Here is a 23950-nt window from a genome sequence, read left to right on the forward strand (position 1 = left end):
CTCACTCACCTCTAGACTGCAGAGCAGCGGCAGTCACTCTAAGGATGACTGTTGGCTAGAGCTGTGGGCCCAGGATGAAGAGGTCTGTGCCCATTCTGCTCTTCCATGGAGGTGGAGCAGTCCCCTCCTTTGTCATCTACCCATCTTCCTTCAACTCTGTGTCTTTAATACCCTATGCAACAGTCAGCAGTGACTAAGGAAAGAAAGGGAAAAACAACGTGTTTTCTTCCCTCTCAAATGTAAGTCACATACAGGGCTGTCTAGCAGACGTGATGGAGACAAGCAGCTAAGAAAGACAAGGGAGGTCAGGAGACAACCCCTGACCCCATGCTGCCAGTCACCAAAAGCACAGGAGAAGGGGGTTTGGGTCTCTGCGATCCAGAAAGAGCTCCTTTTCTGTGCAGCATCTGCTGAGCAAGGCTCCACAAAAGGTTAGTGGCACGGAGCTAAATGTGGCAAAAGAAAAAAAAAATACCATCCCGCTGCCATTATCTTACCAGGGGGGGAGCTCAAGCACAGAGAGAGAAGAAAACACTATGAAAACATTGTGAAGAGATTATTATTTTTTTTAATAATAAAAAGTTTGTTAGACCAGAAACAAAAACAAGGTAAAAGGGAACCACATGTCTTTCATGTATTAGACGAATATGGACTGAAGGCTTTCCATGGGGCAGAAACTGTTCTAGGTAAATAAGACAGATGACATCTCCATTCTTAGAGAACTAACATTTAGCAGCAACCGATGAAGGCGACTAAGAAATAATTTCAGAGTAGTGTACACTCTGAAGACAACACACGAAGTGAAAAAGAGAAACCTGGACGAAGAGAAGGCTCTATTTTAGATAAGATTGCAGGTAAGGCTCTCTGAGACTGGGTCATCAATTCAGAGGTCTGGGGGAAAGGTGCTCACTCTCCACAGAGGGAACAGCAAGCGCAGCGTCCCTGCCTTCCCAGCCTGCCTGCACTCCTGTAAACTCTCACGAAGCTCCTATTTTTCATGAAAGTGAACAAGACAAACGCCCTGCCTCTGAAGTCCCCATGTGGAGTGACATGATAAGTGCACGCCCAAGCAGCCACACGAATACCAATGGGAAGAGTGCGTGACCATTTCCAAGAAGTCACCTTGAAGCATGCACTTGATTGAAGAGTTGCATTGCGCTCCAGACCTGTTTAAAACAACATCCTGGGCACAGGAAATAGAATGAGCCAAGGCATGACATGTCAATGAGCCACATTTGTACTCTGTACATTACTCTTACGCCATTTCAGCATTTAATTGCATGAATTTGTTTCATGTTTTCCTTCACTGCTGGAATGCATATTCTTGGACAAAAGGGAACTCACTCATTTTTTTGTTGTTGTTAAAATATATTTTATTGATTTTACACAGAGAGGAATTGAGAGGGATAGAGAGTTTAAAAAAAAACTCCATGAGAGAGAAACATCGACCAGCTGCCTTTTGCATAACCCCCACTGGGGATGTGCCCGCAACCGAGGTTCATGCCCTTGACCAGAATCGAACCTGGGACCTTTCAGTCCACAGGCCAACGCTCTATCCAGTGAGCCAAACCGGTTTCAGCAGAACTCACTCATTTTGAACCTTGAGTTTCTTGCACCATGCCTGGCACGTGGAGTCAGTGAATATCTGTCGAATATATGGGATGAGGAGTCAAGAGAAAGGTTAGTGATGCCTTGTGAAAGTTGGAATGTGCGCAGTGGTAGAAGTTGGACTTCTTTCTGTAGGTATGGGGGCCATCAAAGGTTTTGTAATTTACAACCTTATGAGTGACGAACGTGAGCTTAACCTACCACTGAACCCAGAAGCCTTCCTTTTTAAAGCCTACATGGGTGCTGCTGACAGCTGCAGCTGATGTTGTTTAAATGAAGACGTGGCTCTTTGTTTCCTTCGCGGAAGAGACATATATTAATTGCAGTGCTTTTTAAGACATGAAACATGGTTTTAAAAGCTTGATAACCACTTCTACTAAAGGTTTCCTGCTGCGATTGTCAAATATGAGCCTTCACCCATTCCCTGTGCCCCACTTCCCTGCCATTACCTTGCTCCACAGTGAATCAGCCAAGCCCTGTGTATTTATGGTCTTCCTCCTCTGTGGACAGCAAGGAGTGCTGTGTGAGATAACATATCCTTCACACTTCAGAATAATAAAGTATCTTTAATGGCCAAGGGCATTATTGTTCCTACTGAATTGTGTTTATCCGGTGCAGCCCTTTCACCTCATTTTCAACCCAGGTGGCTAGGCTGGCTCCTGGAAGAGCCAGATGATAGAGTGTGTTTCCTGGCTTTCGGTCATCAGGAGCCACACGTTGTTCATCTTGGGTACCTCCAGGAATGACCGACAAAAGTGTTCGGCACTTCCAAAGCTCTAGGCCTTGCCTTCAATAAATTATTCCATCCTATACCACCATCTTAACTACTCTCTCTTCTGTCTTTGTGCCTCAGTGGCCTTCTCCAATCTCCACTATCTTTTCAGACCTCAGGAAGATGTCAGCGCATTTGTTCATGGAAGCTACAGAGAGCTGGCCCCCTATGGTGTCTATTCACCAGCAGGAACTCGGGCATGGAAACAGATGTGACAATTTGCCAACCAGAAATAACACAGATGTGACCACACATTTTCAGGTACACAGACACTAAGATGAGATAACTGTGATAATTTCAACAAAATCGCAGCCCTGCTGATAAGAGATCCATTCATTTCAGAGACCCGTCCCACTTAGAGAAAGGAGCCAGGCAATTCCAAGAGTCAGGTGCAGGTGCAAACTGGACACTCGGAGGTTCCCAATCTCTCTCATACCCTGACAAGTTCTAAACACTCAATTTCATTGGGATTCAAAATTTTTAGTTCTTTATGCTATATTCGGTTGTCCCCCTTAGAGGAAAAAAAAAATTACAAACATAATGAATGTCTTTAATAGTATGAAGAGTTATCATGAGGAAAACAATGAAAAATAGTTGACCAACACAAAGACACTGAAACAGAATCAAATCATCAGCAAGAGACTTCAAGCATGACAAATGTCTCTTCCAATATGTTACCATTTTTAATTCCTGTGATTTGCTAATAACCTAATATGGCCTCCTTTTATAAAACACTAGCTTGAAAATCAGAAAGCTGAGACACATGAAGAAGACTCACTATACACAGTGAAAGGAAAAATCCATCAGGAGAGAGAGAAAAATGGCTCTCTAAAGGAATAGGAGGAATGGGACCCCTGGGGGAGGACTCCATACCCTAAGTAAACTAACAAATGAAGAACTTCTCCAACAGTTCTGCAGATTCCCATTTACTATGCACAGAGTTATTTCCTTAAGCAGAATGCATTTATCTCTCTGAAACAGAAAACCATAATTTAATTAAAGTTAAAATGGAAGAACTTAACGATTTGCTACATTATTAGATCCCTTTGAAAGAGTTAAATGTTCCCATGCTCAGATCTCCTCTCTTCCTGCGCTTCAAGATAAGTACTGGGAGATTTATGTGCCATGAATTTCCAATTACCCATCTCTACCAGCTGGGCTGTCAATCACCACTTGTCTTATCCTGGATGTCTTCACCACCCCCACTGCCTCGTGTACTCAGAAACAAGCTTATTCTTCCAAAAAGAGCTTACCACCAGGCAGGCAAATGCTAGTTTTCATGTCCGGTTTCTGCTGGACAGAATTTCTTACTCAAATTACTGCCATCCCAGTGTCCCAACATATTCAAATAAACCAAGGGTTGCCACAAATTGTGGGCAATTTAAGGTTTCAAAAGAGAATTTACATCATGCATCTTCCCAGCGTCCACTGAAGCAGAAATGATGAGCTCTCAAGAGCAATCCACCTCCCCCTTTGACATCTGGAAGCAGGTGGGAGAATTCTAAATGATAACTACACTCAGACACCAGCAGAACACGGAATAAAAGTCTGTCTGCAAATGCATGCTGATGTACTAGTTGTAATCTTGGAAGAAAATAATGCTGGAAATTCTCCATGGCTCTTGGACATGGGTTTTATCTGGAGCGTGAACATTTAAAAATTAAGGCATCAAAGACTCTTAAAAGTAGTTTAAAAGATCTGACTCTCAGTATTACAATTATACAGTTGAAAAATAAATAACGATTGTCATTCAATGGTTAGGATAATGGTAGTAAGTCTTAAAGGCACGGATTCATTTCTGGTGATTGTGCCCAAAACATGTATCTCTTCAGCTGACAAATATTGAGCACTTACTATGTTAAAGCTTATGTGTTAAATCTTCAGGGAGATTAAAATAATAATAATAATAATAACTAATACCACAAGCCCATGTAAGAAGGTTGTAGAAGTATATGCATAAATATTATTAGCAAAACAAAAATCGGCATAAAAATGCCTGAACACTATGTGAATTCCAAGGAGACAAGATCTTGCACCTGGCTGGAGGAGGACAGGAATTTAAGGAGAGCATCATGAAGGAAGGCTTTAAAAATGGTGAACTCAATCCAGTCCACTACAATATGGCAGTGCTGGGGACCTTCTAATTCTTTGTCTGTTCATCTTCTTCCTGTCCTATTTCTAGAGGACAGGTAGAAGCAAGGTAATGGAAACTCAAGCTCCAATTTTTTTTTAATATGAAGTTTGGATAATTTTGAGGTATACAGTCTTATTTCATTCAGATAATGAAAGGTAGGGATCGCTTAATATCCACTGCTCTGAGTTACTGAGAAGTACACATAGCATGGAAGGCATACTCAAATCCAGAAAAGTGGTCAGTCCTTCTTCCCAGGCTCTGAGCCTGGAGAAGGCCATAGCCCTGGCACTGCCGTGAGCAACAGGACCCTCCCTTCATCACCATCCTGATAAACAGGGCAGTCATGAGGAGATGGGAAAAGTCGGACTGACCACTGAGGTCAGCTCCAGTTCACCCAGGGCTTTGAAATGTCTGTTAGACATTTCATCCATTTATCCTCCCCAATGTAAAAAATGCAGGAAATAGATGGGGCCTCACAAGTTGGACCTGTTGTGCAGCCAGCCACCAGCAACTTCCTGAACTTGCTTTCCACTCCTCCAACATTAGAGAGAGGGAAGCCCCCCGCATTGTTCATGCTGCGATGGGACTCATGGCCCAAGATCTGTCATTGACCCTCACACTAGGTATGCAGCTACCATGACAGCCAGCATGTGGCGGGCCCTGCCTTTGTACTCGGTCCCTTGAAGTGTGTTAGGAACAGTCTCATTTAACCATGAAACAAGCCTTAGATGTATGCATTATCCCACCATTTTCTAGAGGTAGAAACTAAGTCAGGATAACATTAAACAATTTCCTCAAAGCCACATACCTGGTAAGTGGAAAAGCTAGGATTTGAATTCAGTTCTTTCCAGCTCCGAGGCCTAAGGTCTTAGCCATGTGCTCTTAGCCACAATTCTGCACTGCTTCCCTGAGACTGCCTGGGGATTAGAGGTGGGGTTCTGAGTGTTTCACCCAGGATAAACTGTCAAGGATGTGGGTCTAATGCTGAACAAAAACATCCCCATGTATTCATGCACTCTGACTTTGGCCATGACTGCTGACCAAAAACCATTACCGAGACCTCCTCCCTCTGCTCCTTGTGTCCTGTGTCTTATCCCCACTGTTCACCTGGAGAAACTAACTGTCCCAGACCAACCATCCAACCAACCAAACCTGGGTGGGCCTGAACTTGATCTGGTGACATGGGGATTCTCAACCATGGCTTCACATTAGGACCTCATGCCTGGGTGCCTCCTTGCCTGAGATTCTACTGACCTGAGTGAAACCTTTTGTTTTGTTTTGTTTTTTAATACCCAAGATGATTCTATTGTGCATCCAAGAATGAGAACTACTATGTTAAGGGGAAAATGTCAAGGGGTTGAGGCCCTTCTTTTCCTTCAGCAGAGCAGCTGGCTTCATCTCCTGCTTTTGTGAAAGCACGTTACTACCTCCCTGCCGATGACAGATTGCTCTCTCCGGAAGAGAAGAATGTCCCAACTGTAACCTAAAAGTTAAGGAGGACAAGGAAGAAAAGTGGAGAAACTTTCCAAAAGGGTAAAATGCATTTTTAACCACAATTTAAACATAAAGTAGCTGATCATAATATAATGGGAGACGGTTTTTCTACCGAGAATATTCTTTTTTATTTTTGACCTTGTATCCACAATTCAGTGAGAGAATTACATTTAGACATCACATAGCTCGAGATGGCAAATATGCAGTCTGTGTATGAGTTTCTCTATCCCTGCGCTAGTCTCCTCGCATCTCCAAGGTAATTCTCTCATTCTGCTTTGTACCCACTAGTTTTCGCCCCGAAGGGTTTAAGGCAAGTAGTAAATACTTTGTAAATAGGAATTGAATAAATAAAACAGCAAGATGAAAAAATGCATTTGACAAGGAATCTCCAGCTCTCTGACCTCCTTTTCTTAGCAAATTGAGATTTCAGGGATGCTCCTGATGAGGTGATTAGAAAGACCTTGAGAGAAGAAACCATGCCTATGGCCACTGAAGAAAGTGAGCGCACTGCACCAGGAGAGATCAATAGGGATTGATAGAAACTACACAGCTCTACTAAATCTTTCAACCATCTCATTAAAAAGACAAAACTTAGAGGGAAACAGAAGTACATGTCTGGAATTAATATCAAGACAATTGCCTGACTCCAGGCTCTACATTTTTATTTTATTTATTCACTAGAGGGCCGGTACATGGATTCATGCACTGGTGGGGATCAAGCCAAAACCAGCAGTCCAATGCCGCCTGCAGCGTCTGCCTACTGCTCCTGCTCATCTCAGCCCCACTGCACCTGCTGCCACCATCAAGTGGTAGGCTCACTGTGGCTCCCATGCATTCTCCAGAATGTGGCAGCCAGCTGTGAGCCCTGCATCCGGTGCCCATTGGTTAGCTGAGAGGCGCTCCCACTGTGGGAGTGTACTGGCCATCAGGGGGCAGCTTCAGTGTTGAGCATCTTCCCCCTGGTGGTCAGTGCATGTCACAGCAACTGGTCAATCAGTCCTTCAGTGGCTTTGGCTTTTATATATACAGATATTCCAGGTGTTTGGTTTTTTTTGAAAGGGGTGAAAAGGTAGAAGATTTGCATAACTTGCAAGATTTCACATAATCCAGCAAGATGATGTCAAATAGAACAAAGAAAGAAAGAAAACACAAAATGTGTTCTATTTCTTTGTGTCAGAGGTAGACAGCAAAAGAGACAACCCTGCTTGCCTTCTCCTCTGCTACCTGACACCTACTTATCTCTAAAGGTATAACTCACATGTCACTTCCCAGTGGATGGCCTAACTTACAGTCCTATGAGTGTGCACACTGGATTCCATTTTTGCATGATATGGCAATTGCTTACGGAAATGTCTCCATACCTAGGGCTCCTTATCAGCACAATATCAACAGGCACCTAATTCTGTTCACTGGACAAATGTGATGAACTAAATATTGTATCCCCTCAAATTCATATGCTGAAGCCCTAACCCTCAGTATGTGGCTATCTTTGTAGATGGGACCTCCAAGAAAGCAATTAAAGACAAGGCCTTGATCCTCCATCCTCTGGTAGAATTGGTGCCCTTATTATAAGGGCACCATCTCTCTATCTCCTGCTATCTCTGTCTCTATCTCTATCTCCCTCTCTCTCCCCTCCCACTGGAGATCATTCACCAAGCTAAGGCCCTGTGAGGACAAAGCTAGAAGACAGCTATGTACAAGCCAGGAAGATGGCCCGCACTGGAAACCGAATCAGCTGAAGACTTTACCTTGGATGTCTAGTCTCCAGAATTGTAAGAAATAAATTTCTCTAAAAATAAGCAACTATTGTTTAAACCACCCAGTCCATGTTCTTCTGTTATAGCAGCTCCAGCTGACGAAGGCAACAAGAAATTGATGAACTTAATAACGTGGTGGAAAAGCCACTTCATTAGAAAATTCTCTCTCTCTCCAAGATGTATTCATAAGAAAGCAACTTTAGTCCAATATTTCATTTCCTCATCTCTAATATGGACAAGATAAAACCTCCTTTATCCAGCCATATGACACTGGAAGAATCACAGAAGTGCTGAATAAATAATTATTGTTATAAACAAAGCCGGGTCCTTCCCTGTGTACTCCGACAATCAGTCTCTGGTGGCCGGTGTGCTCTAAGCCCTCGATCTTCCTCTGGAGGCCTCTCTCTTCCCACAAGGCCATTTTTTCCTAATTGCTCAATTAAGAAACCCGATGGTTAATGTGTTTAGTATAAAGGCACAGTTTGTATATTCAAATTAGATAAGTACAATCTTATCTGCTATTTGAGGCTCCACTTCAAAAATATATCTACTAATATCAGACTCAGGTAGTTATGAACATGGTTGTTATTTTCTCCTTTATATTCGTGTGTTCCCTAATTCTCTAAATTGTTAAGAGACAATTGAGTTAATTTTGAATGAAGAGAAAGATAAAAACACACAAGGTAAACTCATTTTTAATAAGTTTTTAAAAATGTCATGATTTTTGGAAAGATTGGAAAGATTCTTTCAAAAAATTGGGACTTTTTTAAAATGCCACAAGACTCGGGAAAAACTGTTAAAAATCAGGACTGTCCTGCCCAAAGCAGGACGATCTGGTCACCTTAAGGTAAAGGCTAAAGAAAAGACTAACTAACATCCTACTCAGCAACCAACCTCATTATCAACACTCTCTGGAAGTACAAGATCTCACCCTTCCTCCACAGCCTCACCTGCATCTCTGCTTTTCACGCCTGCTCCCTCACACAAACCAAAAAAAATGTCCTGGGAGTTCCCAACATGCTCTTTTCCTCCATCAGTTTGGGTCACTGAGAACTGGTTTTATTCCAAGTGTTCAGGGTGATCCAACCCCATCACCACAGCCTTCTTAAAATACCTCTAATGTCATACCCTGGCTGGTGTGGCACAGTCAGCTGGGCATTGACTGGTGCACCAAAAGGTTGCCAGTTTGATTCCCGGTCTGGGCACATGCCTGCATTTCTAGCGCAATCCCTAGTTGGATTGGCATGCAAGGAGTCAGTCAATCTATGTTTCACTCTCACATGGAGGTTTCTCTCTGTCTCTCCCTGTTCTTTCCTCTTTCTCTACAAATTAATTTTTTTTTAAATCTTTAAAAATAAATAAATAAATTACCTCTAATTTCTGAGTTCAGTAAGAAATGCCAGCTGGTGCACAAAGCACAGATCTAGCCCACTGCCAGGCACTAGAAAGGTTCTCCATAAATGTCAGTTCCCTTCCTTCCTACACTTAGACCCCCTTCTAAATTCTATCACCTCAGGTGGGCAGAATCAGCCATATGTATTACTATCTAAAACTTCCGTACAGTCATACACATATGCAGAGACATAAAAGGAATTTGCTTAATAAACACTAGCATCTGTATTCTGTGCTTTAAAAATACACATGCTAATTTCCTGGAAGACAGAAGGCGAGTGTCACACAAAATTAAGTTTCCTCATAGACAAAAGCAGCTGTCTCATCTCACTTACCTTCCCCACGGTCATGTTCAACAGCTCTAACTTTCAAACTACTGCTGGAGGTACATGTAAACTTAAGGAAAAATACAGTTCTGGACCATCTGGAATCATTAAAAATAACCTAGCTTCTTCTCTCCCTAAGGATGATGATGATAAAAACCCATATTTAATGTAGTCACGCACTTATGCTAAAGATACACATTGAGCATATTTTAAAAATTCTTCTGCTAAACAAAAAAATTAAAAATAAATAAATAAATAAATAAAATAAAATAAAATAAAAATCATTCTGCTTATCATTAACCTAAGAATATGTTTAACCATCGGGCTATGTCTTGATTAACGGATCAATATCTGTTAATAAATACATTTGTTTGGGTTTCACATCTATTGCTATATTTTGCCTTGCAACAAAAAAGAGGAATCAAAAGAGTGATTAAATTTCATATGCTAGCATCCACATATACCATTACTTACATGAATTAATATTTTTTCTATGAACAAACCACAAACAGAAAAGCAAATCCTGATACTTGTTAACTGTCCTTACTATTCTCTGGAAAAAATAACTGCAAATTTTCAAGTGCATTTTCGTCCTTAGACTGAATCTTAAAGTACAAGTAGATAGAGCTCACCAGAGGAGCATGGAAAGGAAGTTCACAGGAGGGGGAGCAGAGCTTGCAGAGTCCGGGGTTAGGCAAAGAACCACTGGTGGGCACTCAAGGACAGAGAGGTCCTGCAGCACAAGCTCCCAAATCCACTTCAGCTCCGAAATCAATGTTGGTCATCAGAGAACATTGGGATATTCTTGGTGGCTCAGGCATCGGGAAGAAGCAAAAACATACAGAGACAGACAGACATTTGGACATACACTGAGTGGCCAGATTATTATGATTCTGAATGCATTATAATCTGGCCACTCAGTGTATATCCTATATAATAAAAGCAAATATGCAAATTGTCCCCTGGACCAAGAGTTCGACCAGCAGGCAGGCCAGCCAACAGTCCATTTCCCCTCCCCCTGGCCAGGCTGGCCTGACTCCCCAACCCATGCGTGAATTCATACACCAGGCCTCTAAAAAAAAGAAATACACACACACACACACACACACACACACACACACACACACACACACAGAGTGGTCAGATTACTGTGTTCAGAGAGCATAATAATCTGGCCACTCAGTGTATATTTAGACCAAAGCTTTTTGTCCAGAGAGAGGTAAGAGGTCCACGTTGTGTCCAGCAACGTTAGATACTATGAGCATCTCTTCCCAACTGCATTTTCCATTTCCTAATGCTCCTCTCCTCCTCAGAGGAAGCACAGAGCTAAGGGTAGGGATGTCCTGATCCTTGAAGAAGGGGCATGCACTATTCTCACTCTGCCTTCTCTCTGTTCCCCGGCTGGGCCTGATTTTATGGGTACAAGGGTCAGCTCTCACCAAAGATAAAAATGAAGGATCTTAGTGAACACCTGAAGAGTGAGGAGTCAATCCCTCCAACAGAGCAGCAGAGCAGAGTGGTTAGACACCTCCTGACACAACCACCTACTAACCTTTGGACTTGACAAGTTACTTAAGCTCTTTAAAACCTTCTAGTCCTCATTTGCAGAATGGAGAAAATCCCCACCTACCTTACAGGGACAGAGAGAGATTCCAAAGCATTTACCAGGGTATAACCCAGATAAAGGCTCAAAGAGTGTCAGAAATTTAGAAACCCTGGCTTCCCATGTACCTTTGCAAGTCCTTGTCTTTCAAGTTAGTATTTATAACATCATCATAATAAATATGTGAAAATTCCCTGATCAGTTAGGCAAGAGAATCACACAGAGTTCTAAGGCAGCTGGTGTGTAGCTGGCAGAGGCCCTATAAGCTAACCCCATTCCTTCTGCTGGAGTAAAGCATACTGACATCACAGAAAACAGCAGCTTTGAGCCAGGAAAAAGCAAATTTCACCAGAAAGCATTCATTCAGTTATTCCAGGTACTTATGGCTTATTATGGGTCAGGCCCCATTAAGGAGCTAGTGATTCAGGCCCAGAAAAAAAAAATGGAAAAAGATGATAATCTTTCCCCGAAGGGGTTCACATTCCAGTGGAGGGAGACTAAAAAGAAATGGAGTCTAGGTGATAAGGATTGTGAAGAGAATGAAGCAGGAAAGGAGACCCGCAGCTCTGTGGGCAGGTTAAGAGTTTCAACAGGGCCCTCAGGTAGGATGACGCTTGAGTAGACATGTGGGCAGTGGGCAGGGGCACCCAGGCTGCAGGCGGAGCACAGTAAAGACGCCCGGAAGGGAGCAGGCCTGAGAACAGGACTGAGAGCAGCATGGCCAGTCGCTGAGCTAGAGAACGGTAATGACTGCCTCGGAGAGAATCAAGGGACTAGATTCCACAGAGTCATTGTCCATTTACCCCGAGTTAGAGAGGAAGCCCTCAGTGTTTTGAGCAGAGAGAGAGAGGATCAGATTGATGTTAGCCATATTATTGAGCTGAGGTGTTGAGATGGTGGCAATAGTGGTCAGACTCTGAAAATATTTATATCTAGCAATATAAATATACCTTACATAACTCATCATTTTGTAAATATATAATAAATATGCACTATACAAATGTAATTTGTATTATAATTTATAATATATATTATTCATCATAATAAGCCAGAGTAGGATGAAGCTGCTATTATGGAGGTAAGACAAGGCAGATGCAGAAAGAAGCAAATGTGTGGGATTAAGATGTGAAGATTCCGATTGGACATGTTAAGTTCTAGAATCCTCTAAGAAACACATTCGCACCTGGACTTTACACGAGCGTAAGGCTGGAGCCCTATGTTTGGGATGAACAGAAGGCCTTAAAAGCCAGGAGGCTGGAGGAAATCACTAAGGGAGTGAATTTCATTTCAGAAGAGGAGAGGTCTGAGGACTGATCCCAGGGCACTCCAGTGTTTGGAGATAAGGGAGAACCTGGCAAAGGAGCCGAGAAGGAGCGGGCAGAGAGGTGGGAGGAGAGTCAGGTGTCCTTGGATGAAGAATCTGTCTCAAACTAGAGTGATGGAATGACAGCTTGTGTCCAATGCTGCTGATGTGTCCAATAAGAGGGCTGAGAGCCACCTCGGCTGCTGTGGCTCAGTTGGTTGGAGCGCTGTCCCATACACTGAATGGTGGCAGGTTAGATTCCTAGTCAGAGCACATACCCAGGCTGTGGGTTCAATCCCTGGTTGGGGTGTGTGTTTCTCTCTCATACTGATGTTTCTTTCTCTCCCTCTCCTTTCCCCTCTCTCTCTAAAAAATAAAAAATCAACAAAAAGGCATGTCCTTAAGTGAGGATTAAAAATCCAAGAGGCTGAGTGCTGACCACTGGATATAGCAACCTGGGTCCCTGTGGCATTGAAAGAAAGTGTTTCAGTGCAGTGATGAGGACAAAAGTCTGACTGGCTTGGAGCTACGAGAGTAAGGGTGGAAAGGAAGAGAAAGAAATAGGAATAAGTAACACTTCAAGGAGTTTTACTAAAAGGGGAAGCTTAGGTCTTCAGACATGTGACATCAAACAAAGGAGTTTTCTTTTAAGATGAGAGGGGTTACACTAGACACGTGTGCAGTGGGCAGTAACAGGCAGCAGAGAAGATGCAGGAAAACAGTACAACAGGACTTTCCATTCAGAATCAGGGACCCATCCCTGAACCTGGAGGAAAACACAGGTAAGAGGCAAGGAACACTGACTGCCCCTGAGCAGACAAGCATTGCAGTGGGACCTGGGCTCAACCCTTCACACACTGGGCGTTTCCAAACTGCCAGCCAGCTTGTGCAGAGTGAATTAAAGAACACGTGCTCCTGGGTCAATCTCAGTGGGTTATCTAGGATTGTTTTCACAGCCCTGCCCTGCTCTGCCTCAGGCCTGACCTGGCCCTCTGACTCCTGAGCCTGCAAGCAGGGCCTGAGCTCACAGCAGATCATTCCTGTTCAGGCTCCTGCAGCTGGGAGCCAGAGCTGTCAGCTCCTTCACTAGGAACAGAGAGGCAATGCCATGGGAAATCTCTATTCTTCCAGATCAGCTTTAACTTCCTCTCACCAAAGAACTTAGCCAAGTGTCGTCCGGCAAACCTAGCAGATTTTTAAAAAATGCAAATATTTGATTTAAGCTGCTCATTCCCTAGCAACATTGCTCGGATGCTCATAGGCACACGAGGAAATGTTAGATGCTAAGGGTTTGTTTCATTGTAAACACAGTCCTTCTCTTTATGCAGCTCCAAATGTGAGGGGTGGGAGAGAGAAAGTAAGCAAGAGAGGCAAACATGTGCAGACTTATAATACAGATAAACAGATTGATAAGAATAAACATGTTAAAACACAGAAGGCGGAAATTCATTCACTTATTTATGTATTGACTTATTCCGGGGAAGATTTAAGATGGGGGGGGGGAGCATAAATAAGCCAGCAAGCATCAGGGCGGAAGGATAGGAGATGAATTAGACTGATGAACAAGAACAGACCCAGAGGCTGAGAAACGTCATCTATCAGAACCTCAAACCTCAGGGAAGGAGGGGGTCGGTGGGAGTAAGGGGGAGAGATCAAGCAAGGGACTGTGTGCATGCATATGAGCCTAATCAATGGACACAGACAACAGAGGAGTGGAGCATGAGTGGGGTTTAGGGGTAACAGGGGAATAAGGAAACATATGTAATGATAATGATAATGATAATAATAATAATAATAATAATAATAATAATAATAAAAAGATAGGAGATGCTGTGAGATAATTCAGTTACTGACAGACTCCAAGGCTTCAGGGAGCTCCCTTCCTCGCTCTCAGCCACAGGGTCCCCATCTCTAATGCAGGGGTCAGACCACATGACCTCAGGACCTCCTTCACTTCAAGCCATTTTTGACCTCCCCACTCCTCTTACTTCCCAAAAGCTACCGCTCAGCCCATCTGTGACTACTGTTTTATAAATGCATTCTCCATGCATACAGCCATGTCACAGACAACTCATGCACTACTCCGTGACATTATAGTGCCTGCCCAGCGGCTCAAACCCAGGCCACTTTAACTAATGCCACAGTCCCCAGTCTCCAGGCTATGCCAACATGGCTCACAGCAGACACCTAAAAACAAACAGAAGCGCTGCCCCTGGCACAGGTGGCCCTTCTGAGCAGACTGGCTCTGCCCAAGCCGGCGCCAATGTGAAAGAGGGTGGGAGGGCAGGGCCAGGGTCACAAAAACCAGCGGCTTCGAAGTCCAGCTCCACACAGCAACTCATGGGCAGCAGAACTTGCTTCTTACATCAACATCCTGGCTGGCCGCGGAAGGTCAGAAGAACAACACCGTGGGATCACTGGGAGAAGAACACAAGTCTTTGGAAGGGTGAGGGGAGATCTTAACCAAGGAGGGAAACTGTGAAATAGAAGATCTGGAAGGTCGGAGGTCTGCTTATTGTTTCTGCACACAAGTCCACCTCCTGACAGTGGTTATTTCTGATGGAAACAGTAAGATGGGAGGAGCCGGGCCCCATACAAGAGCTAACTATGGTGCTACCACAAAATATTCCAGGGTACACTGGGTAGAAACAGACCGGTTATAAAGGGCCCACAGTTCTTCTTAGTTCTAAACAAGTTTCTCAATGGCACTGTACATTTATTACCCCAGATAGCACAGCAGGTTTTCACTGCAAACCACCCAAGTATGTAGATTTTTAAACACCACTTAAACGATCTTCTCCCACCAAGGAATTAAATTGCCATGTATAGCCTATTCCTCTATTAAAAATTAATGAATTTCCCAGCTCCTAAGATGGGGGCCTTCATTTGTTTCATAATGAAAAAAATAAAATAAAAAAGCTTTGATCTGCAATCCTCCAAGGCTGGGATTGTTTTTATTCTTCCGTCCTTCTCATTAAAAATAAATACTCCATTCTTTAAGACACACCTGCAAAGCACTTAAAGCACCCAGTCGAACAATGGGAAAGCTATTTTCATCTCCCTGCAGAAGCATCTGGGGTGGAAAGCTCCCAGGCAGTGGGAAAAGCACTTTTCTTCAGTCCCAGGAACCATTCTGGGTGGTGAAGGAACAAAATTGAAGGTTTGCAGCTAATCAGTGTTTACAGAGCAAGCTCAAAGGGCGACTTCTCAGAACAGAGCAGCTGAGCTGTAATCAGAATCCCTCACATATTGTCTTTTGCTCAAGAGGGAGTAATGAGCCAACCTGCAGTCACCGTTCAATTCACGAAATACTTCGGGCCACACCCCTAATTCCGTCCAAATCGCCTGGAGCACCCTTTTCTCTAGCAGATGCCACAGCTTTAATAGCCAAAGGTAAATTAGCCTGTGGTGTATAACCAAAACATGACCAGCAACAGCTAGAGCTTGCTCTCTTGTGCTATCGCTGTAATAAAATGCTCCTAAGCAGGCCCTAAGTGTTTTATGCATTATTAAAACAAGGGGAGTGAGAGGCCTTCCAGAATGATCTCGTTATTAGAGACTTCCTGCTAATTCAAGTGTGGTCATTCAGGAAAACAGCAACACCAGAGCCACGCTCTGTACTTGAATCACAGGACCCATCCCACACCAGTGACCAGATGACCCAGTGCTGATTATGTCAAGGACTAAATGCACAAATGGAGTGAGTCCCCTCACTGTCTCAAAGCGATTTCCAGAATCTGGGCATTCACACCCATTACTCAACCTAGGTGATCCAGGCTTCTGCTACTCCGAATTTGAAATAATCAACAATCCTGGGCGGACCCTGTCTCTGGCAGGGATTACCTGCCTAGCAGTCTAAAAGTGGCCTGAGCTGAAACGGGTTTGGCTCAATGGATAGAGCGTAGGCCTGCGGACTGAAAGGTCCCAGGTTCGATTCCGGTCAAGGGCATGACCTTGGTTGCGGGCACATCCCCAGTAGGGGGTGTGCAAGAGGCAGCTGATTGATGATTCTCTCTCATCAATGTTTCTGACTCTCTATCCTTCTCTCTTCCTCTCTGTGAAAAATCAATAAAATATATATATTTTAAAAAATAATAAATAAATAAAATAAAAGTGGCCTAGAACCCTGAATGGTTCCAAGGCACAGACATGGCTCACCGACTCCCTGCAATACATCCGCTGCTGCAATGACAAGGCATCACCAGCACTGTGCATCCCCGCTGCCAGAACTGGGGAGAGTTTCCCACCGGGATCTCTCTCTGATGGAGAGCCTGAGGCCCACAGCAAAGGGAGGAAGGCCGTCTCCAAGGAGAGGAGCGGAGTCCCGCTGACTGTTGTTGGGCAGCATCTCCTGCCAACGCTCTCATCTTGGGGAAGGGCATCAGCAGGGCTCCTCAGGAGAGCTGCCAAGCTGCTTCCCCACTGCCTGCCGTCCTGCCCACCCATCATCCTCCAAGGAGGGGCAGGGGAGCAAGGCGGGACATTCTAGAAAACAAGACAGAATCCTCCAAATGAGTAGGGGCAATGGCCCCTCTACCCCCACTGCCTCAATGAAACACACAAAACCTAAGTATCTACATGACGAAAGAGAACTTTTCTTAATTTTGGCACTGAATTAAAAATATATGCATGCTTCATCTTAGAAGACCAAACACTGACGTGCACAACAGAACCACATATAAGACTCTTCTGCCAAGATGACTGCTTTCCCCTAAGGATAAAGAAAAGAGCGTCAGATTTGGCTGAGAGAAGATTGTTTCAATAAAAACAGAGGAGCCCTAACTGCCTGTCCCCAGATGTCACACAGACGATCAAATGTCCACTTGAGGAGACTCCTCAAATGAGCTCTAAGAAGGGATGAGGCTCTGAATAGAACATGCTCAGTGCTTCACAATCTGTACTGTGAATTACTTCTGCCAGCATCCTAACACCTTCCCATCTCCACACACAAATATTGGGCAAGCAATCAATTCACCTACGTTCTAGAAAGGCTATTTGGCAAAAACAATAGTAATATATATATAAATAAATAAAAAGAAGAAGAATATGCTAATTAGACCAGACATTCTTCCGGATGAAGCCAGGGCTGCAAGGGGAAGCCCAAGCCTGGGTCCCGGGTGCCAGAAAGAAGCCAGTGCCCACAGCCAGGGGAAGGAAGGAAAAAAATTCATTTTGCATGAATTTCATGCATCGGGCCTCTAGTTAGCATTAATACAAATTAATAAGCCCTTGCCGAAAAACGGCAAAAGCGTGGGTCTGCAGACTGAAGGGTCCTGGGTTTGATTCCGGTCAAAGGCATGTACGTTGGTTGCAGGCACATCCCCAGGAGGGGGCGTACAAGAGGCAGCAGATCAATGACTCTCATAGATGTTTCTAACTATCTCTCTCTCTTCCTCTCCGTAAAAAATCAATAAAATATACTTAAAAAGTAAATAAAAATAAAAAATAGAAAATAAGCCCCTGCCAGTGTGACTCAGTTGGTTGGGCATCATCCTGTGTTCTGGGCAACAAAGAGTTGTAGTTTGGAATACCATTTGGGGCACATGCCCAGATTGTAAACTCAATCCCCAGCGGGGGGCATGCAGAAGGTAGCCAATGGATGATTCCCTCTTGCATAAATGTTTTTTCTCTCTCCTTCTCCCTTCCTGACTTTCTAAAAATAAATAAAAACCTTTAGAAAAAAGAGAGCATTGTAGTTGATAACCAATGAACACAGTTGGATGCTTAAAGAAGTAAATAATGATACCATGTTAATAGATAACAGCTTGTCCTTAGTACAAACTAGATGTATATACAAATGTGTTTCTAGTTGGAAAAACAAATAGGTTGGCTAGGTTTTCAGAAGTTGCATTCTTAGTTGTGCACATACAACTCATAAGCAGACTCCCGCAAAGTCATCTTAGCTGCTCTGCTCCCTCACTCCTCCCCGATTAAAAATGGAAGACATCAGCCTCTGACTTCATCATGCAACCCCAACTTTCCTGAACACTCCCCAGTTCATATCCCAAAGATAACTACTAATTTCACTACCGTCAGCTGCCCTCCTCTGTTACAGCTCCCTCCCACTCCCATTTCATAAAGAAACCAGGAAAATAATACCTGTAATGTCATTTTCCTAACAGAAAAATTCTATCACCAATGAGCTATGAGCATCTAACTTCAATTCAGATGGAAAACCCTGCTCCTTCTGTCCCTAAGGTAATACCTTCCTTGGCTATAATTCAGCAATTCAATTCCACTCAGATGATATTTATGGAAGATCTGCCATGTTCCAGCACTGCACTCGATCTGGAGAAACAAAGAAGCATGAGCCAGCAGCAGGCAGCTGTGGAGAACTGACCTGAAAGCTCTCCAGGGCAATATTTCAGGTGTTATGTTGGGAGCATGTACAAAGAGCAAGGGGCAGATCGATACAGTCCCCCTAGCTCTCAGCCTCTGCAAAGCTTGTCTTAAAAAATCCAACACACGTCTGTTCAAACACAGCATGACCCAAGGTCCACAAAGGAAAGCAAAAAGCACCCTAGGGTTGATGGGCCCATTCCAAGAGCCCTGGCTGCCTTCCCTCTCCAGTCCTGCTCAGTCCTGAGCTCCAGGAAGGATTTTCCAGGCTCTAATCCTGTTAACACGATATTCCCATTCTGACCCCATCCTGAACTGCTTTCGTTTCCTTAATACCTAAGAGATGGTACTGACTTCATGATTTCCCGTTTTCATATCTCTGATATGCTGCATCCTTTGCTATAGAGCCTTCCCTCCCTTTGCTACATGTCCATCCTTTAAAGCCAGCTCAAATGCCACCTCCTTGACCATCTCCAAATGGAAGTCTACTTGATGCTGAGCCTAATTCTCCATTTGTTTATTCATTCACCACATATTTACTAAAAACCTTTTCTATGCTTTGTTTAGTACTAGGGCGGCAGAGATGAGTGAATAAAAGTTGCTCCAAGCCCTCAGGAAATTCAGAGACATGTACATATAGAAATGCAACATAACAGGGTAAGAGATGTAATCAATTCCCAAGAAAACATTTGTGTCCCCAGACCCAAAAGAAAGAATAGCATCTGCTTGGGTAGCTCAGGAAGGCTTCAAGGAAGGGGTCTCATCACCCCTTTTGGACTTGAATCCATTTTAGAGCAAGGCCAATATCTGGTTTGCAACTCTCAAGGTACACCAACCCAATCCACAGTCAGTAAAGAAAAGGAATAAATGCATGGATGGATGAATGACATGGCAAACTCACCCCGTGGCTTTCACTCTATGCAAGTCCATTTTAACAAATATTTCCAAAAAGCACCAGGGTTCCGATCTCACTGAGAAGGCACAGGGGAATCATATCACTTAGTTGTTCCTGAGTTGAAGGGGAGACCAGAAAGGTATTCAAGTGAATAGGCCACCATTAACTGTAAAAGCTGCAAAAGAAAACTGGGTTCAGCTCTTTGGGGCATTCGCCGAACTGCTGGCTTAAAAGTCCCTGAAACTCAAATGATTAGAACTAATCAGTAGGAAACCTAGGAGGTGTTGCAGAAGCAGCATCCTGTCAGAACCAGGCTTACCTGGCTGTCACAGCACCTGGGCCACTTCAGAAAATGATTTAAGGTTTAATTCTTAAGGTAGCTGTTCGCTGTCAACATTTTTGACTGATGAACTTTATAATACTCCAACCTACATGTCAAATAAAGAACTCGAATGCCTCTCAACTCAGGGGCAAAGCTTGACACCAGTGAGTCTCAGATTTTATTTTGCTTTAAGGGGAATAAAATGGTTAGCAGTATAACTGTTTCCGTGGAGGCAACAGCAAGATGATGAAAAATAGTTTCCAGAGAATTGGTCTGAGTTGCAGACAAGAGCACTGAACCAGGGTTTGCACAGGAGTAGGATTCTGAAGCTCATGTTCCAGTATCAGCCCCGTAACTTAATTGTTATATGGCTCTGGAGCAATCAGCCAACCTCTATACCTTACTTTTCTCATCAGTAAGACAAAGGATAAGCATACTTGCCTCAAAGTCTTATTTTTAAAGTTAAATCAGATTATACATTTCAGGTAAATGCAATGGACACAAAATAGAGCTGATAATTACTGAAGGCCTATCCAATCTGCGTTCATAGCAAACGTTAGTGTGGAATACAGATTAATTTATGTTTTCTAAATTACAGTGGGCCACACAGAATTATATTCTTGTTCTACAAATGAAGAAACATAGAGGAAGCTGGGTTCTACTGATTTTACATCCAAAATGTAACTTTGTACCATTATGTTATTTTGTAAACCGTCAGGCTCCATAAATACAAAACCCACTATCGCCCAAGTGGAGACTTTTATCATTTCATATCAGGTAGATTTCAAAAGATTCCCAACTGACCATTCTGCTTCCGTACCTCCTCCTCCTCCTGCCTCCGACTCCAGTTCTTCCTCACCACACTTCTCCTTTCCCATCACCTTACTCATCATCCACAGGGCTGCTCATGCTTTAAGTAAAATTCCAATGTCTTTCCCATTATCTTCATCCCCCTTCTTTTATTTATTACTTTAAAATAAATATATTTTTATTGATTTCAGAGAGGAAGGGAGAGGGAGAGATAGAAACATCAATGATGAGAAACATCGATCAGCTGCCTCATGCACACCTCCTACTGGGGATGTGCCTGCAACCAAGGTACATGCCCTTGACTAGAATCAAACCTGGGACCCCTCAGTCCACAGGCCAACGCTCTATCCACTGAGCCAAATCGGTTAGGGCTCCACCCCTTTTCTTTTAAACTAAGACTTGTGACCGATTTATGCTCTCCAATTCATTTTGTCTTCTCCCACTTTTGTTTTTCACACTGGCCACCCCTCAGGCTACTATATTTCCTCTACTACTCTCCAGCTCTTACCCATGTTTCAAGACTCAGCTCATATGTTACCTCCTCTGAGAAGCCTCTGTATATACACCTAGTGGAAATCAAGTCTTCCATCTTCACACTCCCCCTGCACACTGCCAGTATTTTTCTCATTGCACTTGTCCTGTACCATTTCTAAATGCAGTGTCTCTTCGTTGAGGCTGAGAAATAATTATGTGGACCAGCAGCCATATTCTGTCATCTTTAATGTATCTGTAGTTCTTTTCCTAGTGCTTTAGAAATAACAAGCATTTAGTACCAGCTTGTGGAAGTGAATGAAACTGAATTTATTCAGCCTTCACTGTTTATTCCACAAATATTTACTGAGCACCTTTCATTAACAACAGCCAGGCACAGTTATAGGCTGTGGGGATACAAGTGTGAACCAAACGAACATTCATCTCTACTAACCTATTTGAGGTTATAGATAAAGGAGTAAACCATTTAGAATGCTTGATGGTGATGATTACTATAGAGCAAAATAAAACAAAAACTAGATCAGAGACATGTAAAGTTCCAGAGCACAAACAAACAAAAAAGTTTTCAGCTTTAAACTGACTGGTCAGGGAAGACACAAATGAGAAAAAAAATAATAAAGTAGAATTGATGATATATGGGAAAATATCATTAACAGACTACGAACTATGTACAAAGATATCCTTAGAAACTGCACTATTAACGACTGCAACCTATAACCAGAAATGCTCAGACCCCTGAGGATCCTTCGAGTCTGATAAACAGAATAAGATATAGACCAGAAATAACTAATATGAGACACAGACAAGAAGTCCTAAGACTTAAGAATCTCTGGTCACAAACAACAGTGCAGTGACTTCCGGGGAAGGAAAGGGTGGAGGTAAGTGGAGGAAGGGATAGGGGGGATAAATGGTGTTGGACATTGTTTGGGATTTTACTGAAAGACATGAGCATTACTGTGCAGGATGTGTTGTTGAATCCTGCACCTGAAACCCATAATTTTGTTTTGGGTTTCAGGTTCAGGATTCACTCCAATCAGTGTCACTCCAATAAATTCAATAAAATGGGGGGGAATTACTGACCCAATTAGAGACATCAGGAAGAGCTTCAAAGAGCTGAAAGTATCTGAAACTGACCGGAAAGAAGGAACACAATTTGTACAGGTCATTAGGTGCAGATGGGGACTTAAACAGAAAGACCCTTGGATATGGACTAGCTTAAGTTCTAGGAGAAGGAGTCACCCAAACGTACAATCATTTCTTCCAGGTCTCAATGCTCTCAAGTCGACTGTTACCACCAATGGACTAGGGAGTGATTAGGTGGCTGCCTTACCCTAGAACAGTGGTCGGCAAACTCATTAGTCAACAGAGCCAAATATCAACAGTACAACAATTGAAATTTCTTTGGAGAGCCAGATTTTTTACATGTAAACTTCTTCTAATGCCAGTTCTTCAAAATAGACTCGCTCAGGCCGTGGTATTTTGTGGGAGAGACATACTCAAGGGGCCAAAGAGCTGCATGTGGCTCGCGACCCACAGTTTGCCGACCATGGCCTTGGAAGAATCTTCATTTCTAGTTTATTGATTCATTACCTTCAATGGAGCACTCACGATAGGGCAGTTATTGTGCCAGGATGTTTGGAAAAGTCATTTAAGACTCAAAGCTGCCCTTAAAAATATCATAGTCTAGGATGGGGGAGACATGAATAAATCAGTGATTGGCATTTGGTGCCACAAATGCACAGAGTTAAGCACGAGGCCAGCAGAAATGCAGGAGAGGCATCCTGATCAGTAGGGGAGTTCGTGGAAGGCTTCTCATGCAGGTGCATCCTTGAGCTCATTTGCATGTGTTTAATTAGAATGCCGTCTTAATTACAGAACACACTTATACTTGCAGAAACTTGGAAAACCTAATAAATTAGAATATTTAAAAAAATAAAAACCACCTTACTTCTACCACCCAAAAAGTTTCTACCAATTTTAAGCTATTTCCTTCCAGTGATATTTGTAACCTCTATCTTCCCCTCCTCACTAAAGATAGCAACAGACACTCAAACATATACATGAAAATACATACACATGTGTTTGTATTTCGCACTCTTTATCTTATAGACCTTTTCTAAAGCTATCAAAAATTTATGACAATACCAACCTAATGGCTATGTAATACTGCATATCATTTATTAAACCATTTCCCTAATATTAGATGTTTAAGTTGTTTCAAATGCAGTATTTTTTGCTATTATAAATGGTGCAATAAATATATTTGCGCATAAGTATTTGTTACAAAGAAGTGGAATTATTAAGTCACAGAGAACATACATAATTTAAAAGCCTCGAGTTCTGAAGAACAACAAAAGCAAAGTAATAGGAAATGCAAGGGCAGTATTAGCACAAGAAATAGTATTTATGAAGCTACAGGGTCATGAAACTGCCTGACAACTTCCAGAAACTTCAAGCAATTTGGCAAGGCTATATCAAGGGGGAGTGCATGTTGGGGTGAGGGAGTGGCTGAACGGAGATGAAACTGGAGAGATGAACAAGGACCAAACCATAAACATAAATAGTCTTGAGAGCTGAGTTATAGAGATTTAACTCCATCACAGAGTCAGTCATGAGAAACTGAAATATTTTCAGGAAAAGAGGAACATGATGATATTTGTGATTTAGAGAGGCCACCCTTGGGCCAATGACAAAAATGGAATA

General features: G+C 43.0%; 1 protein-coding gene across 6 annotated transcripts in view; it reads right to left on the reverse strand.

Moving 5' to 3' along the window:
• The window catches only part of FAT3 (FAT atypical cadherin 3), a 644128-nt gene that overhangs the window by 560310 nt on the left and 59868 nt on the right, over positions 1-23950 (reverse strand). The window contains exon 2 of one of the 6 annotated variants that reach the window (XM_084895366.1): positions 19630-19737. The exons of the other annotated variants lie outside the window; for them this stretch is intronic. The gene's annotated coding sequence lies outside the window, so the exon portion shown is untranslated. The remainder of the gene's footprint in view (positions 1-19629; positions 19738-23950) is intronic. 6 annotated transcript variants of the gene reach the window in all.

This window comes from Pipistrellus hanaki (assembly GCF_964339955.1).
Source record: "Pipistrellus hanaki genome assembly, chromosome: 9".
Taxonomy (NCBI): domain Eukaryota; kingdom Metazoa; phylum Chordata; class Mammalia; order Chiroptera; family Vespertilionidae; genus Pipistrellus; species Pipistrellus hanaki.